Source organism: Pinus tabuliformis, chromosome J (genome assembly GCF_031772625.1).
Source record: "Pinus tabuliformis cultivar Carrire ecotype Pingquan chromosome J, CPIR1, whole genome shotgun sequence".
Taxonomy (NCBI): Eukaryota; Viridiplantae; Streptophyta; class Pinopsida; order Pinales; family Pinaceae; genus Pinus; species Pinus tabuliformis.
The window spans coordinates 1,192,845,639-1,192,857,166 of NC_142295.1; the positions used below are offsets into that span (position 1 = coordinate 1,192,845,639).

General features: G+C 34.8%; 1 pseudogene; it reads left to right on the plus strand.

Moving 5' to 3' along the window:
• The first annotated feature begins 9,955 nt into the window (after nt 1-9,955).
• On the plus strand, nt 9,956-11,231 carry LOC149231367 (large ribosomal subunit protein uL10 pseudogene; annotated as a pseudogene).
• The last annotated feature ends 297 nt before the right edge of the window (nt 11,232-11,528 follow it).

An 11,528-nucleotide genomic window follows, 5' to 3' on the forward strand; every position in this document is an offset into this window, starting at 1 on the left:
TTACTTCTAGCAACTATGATGGATCTCACATAAAATTTTCTATCAAGCCGTTTTTCTAGAAATAAGTTATAGAAACACCGTCCATGCTTTTCAACAGATTGTGCGCCTAGAGGGCATCCATGCCCTCTTCAGAGGAGTAACAACTAATATTATGTTAAGAGTAGTAAGGGCTGGAGTTCTTGCACTATATGATCAACTTCAGTGACTAGTTCTGAGTAAGTTGAACAAGTCAATATTGATATGTAGCAGATGCATGGACAGTGTTTGACAAAATGCCTGAACGGGATGTGGTGTCATGGAATACTATGATTTTTGTATATACTAAAAATGGGTATTGTCAGGAGGCATTAAGGCTTTATGGCTGGATGCAATGGATAGCTATAGAGGCGGATCATGTTACCTTTTCCAGTGTACATGGTGCGTGTGGTGGCATAGAAGCTCCGCAACAAGGAAACGAGGTGCATGGCCATGTAATTAGAAATGGGTTTGACCTAGAGGACCCCATAGGGAATGCTCTTCTTACTATGTTATGAATGTCCTAGCTTCTACGCATGTTTATCATTCCCTACATTAGTGTTCCTTGGCCTTGATTTATAGTATATTGGAAAAGGTTATGAGATATTTTACAATCTTAAGCCCAATGCACGCCTTCTCATGTAACAATCACATTGTCCAAGATAAATCAGTTTGTCAGATAAATTTTGTATCTTTTGGGTGAATTATGTTAGGGCAGTTAGAACCTGCCATGCATATCTTCTCTTGAAATCTTCTACACGTAACCTTAAATAATTATGCTCGAAATACCATCTATATCAATGAAATATGATCACATGACGTGTCACCATTGGCATACCACCCAACAACACTGCATTATGCAAATTTCTAGCAATACTATACTCAATGTAACCCCTATTCGACATTTTTTGTAAAATTATGGCCGATATGAAGAAATGAATCAGGTAGAAATTCAATCTGTCTTATGAAAATGTCACTAACTATCCAGGTATGTTTTTGCTATGTATGCACCCTAGATTACACCGATGCTATGTATGCACCCTAGATTAGACATCAAATATTTTACTAATCCCCTCTTCTTTTGCATTTTTCCATTTTTCTCTATCAAACATATACTTGTCACAAAAGGCAAGTAATTGCTTATGCTTGCAGTCACACTATTTAGCATTACAATAATCAGTGCAAGAACAGAGTCCATTCGAGAAACAATGGAAACAATTTGCATCTCTCACAACAATTCCCTTCTCGGTGATCATCAGAATGAGCTTTGTGGCATTGTGGCAATGCCCTCAAACGCCAAGGTTCTTGGTAATATGAATAGATGATCTAGCCATTTGTTGATGATAAAAAATAAACACCGGTAAAGAAACAAAATTGCATAAAAATTTGACTTCTTTCTTCTATGTTGTTGTTTTTTATATCATTGCCTTACTGCGTTTCCTTTGCAACATGTGGTGCAAATGCTAATTTTATGCCATTGTAAAATCTAGGAATATCTTGGAATTTGAGGGTTGAGAGGGAATATCTTGGAATGAAAGGGTTGTGAGAGGTTAATTGTTTGATCTTTCTTTTTATTGTAGATCTGAAAATATGTTGTAATTTGAGTGTAAAGAGAGACCAATTGTTTGACCCCTATTATCAGCATAGGAATCTACATAAATTGAGCACTCCTGAGTTGCCTTGGCAAATAACGTATCGTTATGTGCCTAAACAGTTGTGTAAAGAGGTGTATTGTTGTGTGCCTAAACAGTTGTGTAAAGAGGTGTATCGTTGTGTTTTTAGGTGACGAAGTGTTCGCTATTGGTCCTGATCAGAGCCTGTGGGTTGAGCTAAAACCGTCTAATCTTGTGAAACTGTGCATTGGACTTGCGCCCTGAAAAATTATAAGGGATCTCTTAATCTCGACATACAACAGGTAAAATATCTAGCCTTTGCACCATTAACATGATTGATGTCTGCCATTGGAAAGGCGTTGGGTTAGGTCAGGACTTTTAATTGTTCAAGTTTTTCAGATTAGCGGGGAGGGGCATATCTGGCTAAGCAGACGAAGGATATCTGGCTATGATAACTCTGAGTGAAACGGTAAAGTGAGAACCTTTGTCTTATGTCCTTCCCTGTTCCGATATTAGAATATGTTCCAGTAGTTTCATTTCCATTTTTATTGATATAGCCATAGTTTGTTTCAGATCCATTTTCCGATCCATGACGTATCTTTTCAATTCCAGTCCTAAATCTAGTTCCTTTCGTTCGAGAGCTAGTAGCAGACCTTCCCTTTCCAAGAGTAATTAAGTAGCACCAAGGGCGATTCATCAAAATAATGCAAGATCATAGAATAAGCTATACGTGGGCGAATAACAGTTCCAATTCCAATGCTCAACAGTCGCAGGAGCAAGAAGTTGAGGAAGCATAGGAGGAGGAACGTGGGCGAATAACAGTTCCGATTCCAATGCTCAATAGTCGCAAGAAGCTGAGGTAACATAAGAGAGGAAATGATTTTCTCAGAGCATTGGATTTCCAACCCAATTCTTAGGCAACCCTTCGAATGGCATGCTGCAGGTAAACTTTGTATTTTCCTTAGAGTTTATATGTCTAATCGACTGTTTCATTGTTGTTTCTTTCTTTTGTAAGAGGAATTTCCTTGGGGATTACCCTATCAGAACTTTTTGAGGGTTTTCCTGTACATTTTGCCTAAAAAATCTTAGACGAACCTATTGAAGTCTTTTAGTATTCGACTGTTTTCTTGATGTTTGAAAAGCCTTCGAATTATCACTCAAGAACAATGTTTCCTTCTGAACATTATGTCTATAATTCTCTGTGGAGACGGGCGGTTTATGGTTTTGTCATTTGACCATTTAGTAAACATCTACATCCAAATATTTGATCCTACCTCCTCTGGTATGAAGGATTTATTGGTTACATTTGATTTATATTCGTTAGAGATGGTTTTATTTATATACATTCATTTTTGGGTTGGGTTTTTCATGTGCTAGGATTAAGGGCTTCTGTGTTTGAATTCTTCGCATGTTCTTTTGGAGGTAGTTTGAGGGATCATTCATTTATTTTCACTCTTATTTATGTTTTGCTGAGTAGGTGACAAGAATTCTGCCTTCGATTTGAATGGAAGTTCTTCCTCTACTCTAGCAGGGTCTGATAGTAATCAATGCCTATATTCTCCACATGCTCCACACTGAATCATTAAAAAAAAATGAAACAATAAAATAACAAGTTGTAGGTCAGTAATTAATCTTGCTTGCTAGATGCTTACGTGTGAATTCTTTACTTGGCTGGAGTTGAATTGAAAGTAGAATATAGGTTTATGTCAATGTAGTACAAAATCTCTGTTACCATTGATGAGAATCTATTGTATATGTAGAAATAGGAAATAAGTAGGGCACTTCCAATGACAATCTAGATACAATTGCCATGGTTGAGGTAGTTCTGCTAAATGAAGACATGCATGCCCCTAGGAATATATATTCCTTGAAGAAGTCAAATCTTCTTCTATATTTATCATATCTTTCATTAGCCATTGGGAAAACTTTTAACTAATTTCCAAAAGATTAAATTTCAATTCATCTTCCTTTGTTATGGGAGAAAGGAAGATTGCACACATATAGGCTCACATCAGAAGGACTTTTCTCACTTGGGCGCATTAGGCAAGAGGGACAATTTCCCTAGCATTCTTAGTAGCCCTAATGCAAGAACTCAGACGGAGATCCATGGTGTTAATGGAAGTCTTCCCACATTTGTTAGCACTATTATTGATCTGTAACATGAATGAGCTCCATAATGCCATCAGTACTACCGTTTTTTCTTTCACATTCGACATATCTAATGAATCCCAAGTTTCACTTGTTCTTTATACATGAGAGCTCCCTCCGTGAAATCAAAATCTCAATATGAACACGAAGAAGTTATGGAGTGTGTGAGTGCTTTATGGGCCCTATAAAGGATCTACATTGTTCAATTTCCAATGGGTCCTTCTAATGGTGGGGTTGTTGTGGGTGATATTTTTGTAATGGGATTTTCGTGATGTCTTTACCATCTTTCCTTTCCTTTCAAGAAAATATGCAAAAGAAGAGATGAAATAATTAGTGTGGCACTCTCTATCAATCAATGGTCTAGCTACTTTCTAATCTAAGCTACGTCAGTGGGAGACGTTGTTGCAAAATGGAGGGTCCCCGTAGCCCTTGCTCCATCCAATGTATTCATGATTTCAATAGCCATGGCACGGTTAATATTTTCCAAACTGAAATTATGACTATTACTTACATGTTGAGGTATGGATCTTGAACTAAAATTAAGGTTTTGTTTCTTAATCCTACATCTTGCTTGAAAATTCTTACTTTTTGTTCTTTGCTAAAACCCTGAGAGATCGCATTAATATAAATTTCTCTTTATGGGAACCTGTCTCTTTGTTTTTGGTTTATTTTAGGGAAGTATGAAATGGATCTCTTATACATTGCATATTAATTAGAGATATTTAGAGCTCATTGAGTTTTCTATTTTTTGTGAGTATTCACCCTTATTTTCAATGTCATGGGTAGAGTCGCAAATTAGAGACCTTAGCATGCATGCTTTCCTTTAGATTTTTTATGAAAAATATACATCTTAGAATTCTTTCTCACATCTGTATGATTCAAATCCCTTACTTAGGTCACACAAAAGAGATGACATCCAATTGCAATGAAAAATATGCATCTCTTGCATTTTTCTTAAATATTTTCAGATCGGTCTTAGCTAAGAGAGCTAATTTTGATAGGACTATCCTTTGATAAGTCATTAAACATATTGAGCACCCACTAAAAACTCATGCACACCTAGTTTTCATATGGAACAAAGAGTCACCATACTTTTCAGATCCCTTATTCCTATTATGTAAATCTTGACTACAAAAGCATGGTCACTCCATAGTGCATCTTTCCAATGGATCTAACTAAGGAATATGATCTGGAACCTAAAAGGTAACTAGTTCCAAATACCTTTTAGTTGCACATAGTCCCATAGGAGGTGTAATATCCAATTATTTCTTCTAATAGTGAGGACAAAAAGTTTATGAAAAACTATAGTTTGCAAGTCTTTCTTTCTTTGGAGGACATTGATAGATTTCCAACCAGAAAAAAATATTACTTAATTGAGGAATGAAAACTTTTTAAGCCTAATATAAAATTTATTTTAGATAATTAACTCCCTTTTTTTTAAGATTGACAAAAGAATAATTCTAGAATGAAAAGCTTCATGCAATTTTCAAGTGTCAGATACAAAAATATGTTGATCAAACTTCTAGCTTCAGTCCCTCTACATTGGCCCCTAAATTAAGCCATTCATTACAAAAACAAATACTCTTCAAGTATAAGCAACTTTATGTAACTGCTATATAATAATTGTTGACATGCAACTTGGGTAATGTTGACATCCTAGGGAATTCATCAAGCTATTTGAGCAATGCATATACAATTTGTACATCATTTCTTACTTCACAAGGATAACCTTTGGCATTGATGACCATATTCATTATATGATTTAAAATGAACAAAAGTATTTGTTGTATGGAATTTCATGTGAAATGTCCATCACATTTTTTTTTCTATAGATGCTATATAATATTCTCCACAAGCATCTTTGGTAATGTTCACACACTAGGGAATTCATCAAGAATTTTGAGAAATGCATTATGCACCTTGTATTATTTCACAAGGACAACCTATACCAATTTATTACATTGAACCATATTCATTATATAAAAATGGTTGGAAAAGTTTTCTTATTGCAACTTAATTCAATAACTCAAAGCAAGCATTTATAAGAATATATTCACAATAGAAAAGTATATCTTATTATCTCTCTAATGTAAGGAATATAACAAACTCTAGAAACCTCTATGAACTAAACATACCTTCTTTCTAGTCCCAAGCATGATTGCCTTAGGAACCATCTTTAGTGCATCGATTTAGACAACTTGGAAGACATCGTCCAACCTAAACAAAACATGCACTACCATGAATTAAACTGGCATCTATCCCTTCGTAACTTATCTTTTGTTTCTCTAGATCCCATATAATTAGTTGACATTATAGAATTTACAAAACAATACTTAGAAACTTTAGAACAACAACTCTTGGGATCAAAATCACTGCGTGTAAAAGTCAAATTTAGTTGATTGATAATGGAAGAAAAAAGACTAGATGATAAAACATTTATAAGGCCTACTAGGATATTCTCCTAAGAAAAGTGACACACAAATCCTAATCAAATACTTCTTTAAGGACTGATATTTTTCCCATGGTGGCTAAATTTGAGATCAAAGGTATCATGGGAGCATCAAATTTTTATGCTTGAACAAATGTTACATGTTCCATATTACACACATGAACATAATTTTTTTGTGACATAAGTGCCAATATCCACCAAAATTAAAGATTACTTTATTCAAAAATTCTAAGCTCTTCCAAATCCATCCATCAAAATAAATTATCAACCTGTCCTCAAAGAGGCTAGCGATCATCCTTTTCACCACAAAAACATGCAACAACAATTAAAAATCTAAATATTTAGAGTTAGGTTATGAAACAACCCTTTCGAGAGGTAGCCTTCATCAAGTATGAGAAATGAGTGGATAGCATTTTTTGTAGGTTGATTTATAATGTTAATAATATGTTGGAAGACCTCACAAAGCCATTATCCTCATTTTCACTTTTTGTTTCTTGAAAATGTTGGTCTGCTGAAACTATTTTTCACCATTTCTATATAGGGTTTGCATATTATTATTCCTCATTCAGCACTTACCCTCAGACCATCATTTACCTATGTGATTATTCTTGAACCAACAACCTTTACATCAGCCTCCAAAAACCATATGCATATTTTATAAGATATGGGGAAAGTATTTTCCTAGCAAATTCAAATTTAGCAAGGTTAGCACTAAATGAAATTTGGGAGTTTTTCACTAGACTTATTTTGTCTAATTTAGCATTCCATTTGACCATGGAGTATATTGAATTGTTTCTACTTGTCAATTTAATGCTCTACAAATTTAAGTTCCTCTATTCTTTGTTTCAACATTGCTACAGGTGGATTGAAGCAAATGAATGGAGTCTAGGGCATTAGATCTCAATTCCCCACTCAATGAATATTGAATGAGGTTAAAAATATCTTAGTTTTTAAAGAGCTTAAAACCTACATTGACTATATATGTGTTTTTCTTTGATCTTTCATGCATGGATTCATATGTATATATACATAAATGGTTATAAACACTTTCAACTCTATATGACTATAGGTTTTACCATGCCTGCCGCACCCATAAATTTTAACTTCTGGTTGTTTACATGATATTTTAATTGATTATTTCTATTAATTATACGTGTAGAAGTGCATAGTGTTAATTTTTGTGTTTGATTCGAAAATTCATCTCCTCTAAAAATTCGTAACACCCTCCTCCCACACTTACCCAATTTCACCAGTACACTGGGGAAAATATGTGACAAAGAGTTACTATGATATGAATCAATCTCCTAGGTACAATTAGGGAAGTGGAATCATCCAACCAAAACTTTATTGACCTCCCTCAAGAACTATCGAATCCCCATAGGCTCAAAAGTAACTCCAGGTGCCCAGACCCTAAGCTAGACGACATTTTCACTAACATGGACTCCCAAACGTAGGAATAACGCTGCCTAAATTCGACTGTAACCCTCCAGTCACATGGATGACCCTGCTTCCCAGTGACTACAATCTATTTTACTCTGTTCTATGACCTGGAGATCTAAGCCACTTTTTTAGTGCTAGGATCCAGACCACGATCCAGACCTCTACCTAGAACTTGATAGAACTTTCTAGAATGATAAAATACATCAAGACAAATATAGATATATAAAAATTAGTCAAGCACTTGACCTAACCAAGCCTAACAATGACAGTCATTTCATCAAACACATTGTCAAACATGTAACCTTTAGGTTATAATTAGATATATGTTCATAGGGATCTCATACTTATTTGAGATTCATTAAGAAGGTATGATACCTTATCTCAATAGCTACATTATCATGTATTAGGTCGTATATTTATTAACCACTCATTTACTAATCAAAACATGATGAGAGACACAACTAATATTTGTCATAAAACCATGCTTATAATAATTAGCATATAACCTAAATAATAACAATGATAGAATGACAATAAAAGCCACATAATAACCAGTATAAATACTCATGAAATACAAGGGGAGAGGAACTCTTATTAACATATGAAAAATCCAACCAAGTCAGGGACTTCCACGTACCACTTGACCATAGATTGGGCTGAACCAAATCTTTCTATCAGCCAATCACCCATGTGCCATATTACAAGCATGGATGTGGGACACACAACAAGAAAACAAGGGATTCCTCAGGCATTACATCATATCCCTCCATTACTGGTCAAGGAATTTCTAGGTCCGAAACCCTCATCTATACAAACAAGATGCAATCTTGCCATTATCAGTCAAGGGATTCCTAGGCCCAAACAAAGAAACATACACTACCAAGTTTTACTGCAATCTCACCAAAATCAGTCAAGGGATCACTATGCCCTAAACAAGCTTGGATGCTACCAAATTTATTCTTCAATACCTTGATGAATTTTCCCATCTCCACCCTCAATATTTACCATGTATCCTGCCATTAATGGTCAAGGGATTTATAAGGCCTTGGGAATTTTCCTGAGACTACCTCACCCGACTACAAAACCATCCGACATTCCAAAGCTAAACCAAGTGAAAGAAGCCCATCACACCATGGTTATCCAAAAATGGAAAGGAAAATTTGAAACCATTGCCACACCTGGGAAAACCCTGCCAGTGACAACAAGAGAACCAAATAAACACATGCATGTAACATGCAATGCCAAAATTATAAAGGAAATCATACATGCAACTCGATACCTACAAGTAATCCCAATATAGCTGCTTGATCCAACTCTTTCTTGCTTGAGATTTGCTTCATTTTTCTTTCTTGTCCTTCCTTTTCCTTCCTTTCTCCAATGCTAGAGTGCTCCAAGAATTCTCTAAGTGTACAAGAGTATGAGAGAGAGAGAGAATAGAGAGAGAGATCCAAAATTGAACTGACCAAAGGTTGTACTAGAAAAAGACGTGAACTGATCCTCAAAATCCTTTTTATTATTGAGGTCTCTATTTTCTTTAATTTCCACTAATTTACTTCAATTTCCTCGTCACATGCAACCTGTGACCTTTCACCTTCCTTTTCTCCTATTTTCCTGAATTTCATAAATAAAATTCCAATTAATGACTCTTTTCCTTTTCAAATCCTTTGCCATTTCCTTTTCCAATTTCCTTAGCCATAATAAGCCAATTGAACACCCACTAGGATGTTTTGCCCAACATTCATCTTGGAATACGTGTCCCATGACCTCGGTCTTATTTTGCCTTTATGAACTTTATTACATGAACTTTTAACCCCAGGCTGTCACAACATGTCACATCAATTGAATGGATTAGAGGCATTCTATAGGGATTATAACACTTGTTTCCAAGCTATGAATAACTATATATGAAATTATCAATAATTGAATTCAAGGAAAACTTTGATTTTGACCAAACAAATGACACAACTTATACAAACTACATGTTGAAATGATTATTTTGGCTTTGGAAACCATATCGATTTCTCCACTTTTAGATTTTGCAAGGATACTTAGAGGATGATTTGCGTATGCCAAACTCTCCATTAGATAGAAATTTGATTTCCTTGTTCATGATTTTACCTTTGTTTGCTCATTCATCATTAAAGTATTTCTAATGTACATGTTTACATGGGAATTCTACATAGCTGGAAATTGACCTAATGGTGGTTGTGTATGAGTTCAAGGACATGGGTAGTTATTTTATGGAGTGAGGTTATGAAATGTTGAGTGAGTTTGAAATTTCCTCAAGATGATGGAATTTGTGAACATCAGTGTTGGGAACATTTCTTATCAGAACCTGATTGCTTTCTTGCTGGTAAATGTTGGTCTTATTTTCGCAAAGGGTGACCTCAAGGAGGTGTAGCAGGTATAAAAATAAAAGGTTGGAGATCCATCTCGTTTTGGTCTGGTTGCATCGCTTGATGTGGTGGTACCCCCTAGAAACACTAGTCTAGATCCATCTAGGACATCTTTCTTCTAGGTTTTGAATATTCCCATCAAGATAAATAAAGGGATTGTTAAAATTACAACACCCGTGGATCTTATTAAGAAGGGAAACAAGGTTGGTTTTTCTGAGGAAACTTTTCTTGCAAACCTTGGCATTTTTCCATTTTACTATTGATTGATTGTGCAGCCTATATGCGACAATGGATTGGTATTTGATCCTGAAGTTCTTGATCTAAAAAAGGATGATTTAATAGAGAAATTTGTTGTTGGTATTTATACCATAAGAACTCTTTCTCTTCCCATCTATTATTTTACAATTACAATTGTTCCACATGCTATCATTTTTTTTGTAATGTTGGTCTCCACTTCCTTTGTCTTCTCATTGATCTTGTGAATGAAAGTGCTCTATTTGCATTCAATTCTTCTTTATCCAAATCAGTATGATAATGTTTGACCATAGAACTTGAGTTCAGTAGATGAACATGCTTCTGGTTCGATGCGTTAACTTTTTGTAACAAAATAACTATATTCAACTTCACATAGGTTTCCCCAGAGAACTCCTTCAAACCCTCTTCAAACTAACTAGGTGATAGTTCTGGCCTATAAGAAAAGTATCATCTGGATGAAGAAGCTTGAAATTCTCATGAGCACCATCATCGAATTCACCCTTAACTGAATTTGTTAGGATTAGAGAAACATAGTTTCCAATATTTGAAACCATGACCTTGTTGGCACTAACTAGTAAATAAATCTTCTTAATATTAATCCCTGGGTGTTCAACAATAACACTTGTAACATCTAGTTGTTCCACATGCTATCATCAATAGTTACAAGAATGTTCTAATAGTTTCTATTGAACTTGATTATTCTTTTCCACTGACCAAGAAAGTTGAGTATTTGAAGGGTCCAAGAAAGTTTGCAGTTTCTCCTTCCCTAGTTGTTGGCCTTATGAAAGCTGCACCTACTAAACTACTCCAAAGGAAGATGAAAAGAAGCCTGAGCTAGTGGAAGAGTCTGAACAAGATATGGGTTTTAATATTTTTGACTGGATTGGATATGGGTTACACAACATGAATCATTAGAATTGATAATTTTAAGACAATCAATATTCTTCCTTTTTGTTGCAGTATCATTCCATCAAGGATTAGACAAGTTTAATTTTTTTAATTAAGTGCATATGTCTACTTTGACATTATGTAGTGGAAGATAATGTTATATTGGGTTACTTTTACGATTTATTTGCGAGATATACAAAGTATTATTCTTTTTATCATTGCAATTTTTTATTAAACAGTTAAGATAAATATGTTGAGCTATATATCTCTGAGGGAATTTTAAAAATTAAAAGTATAGTTCCTTTAAATTGCACCTATAAGTTA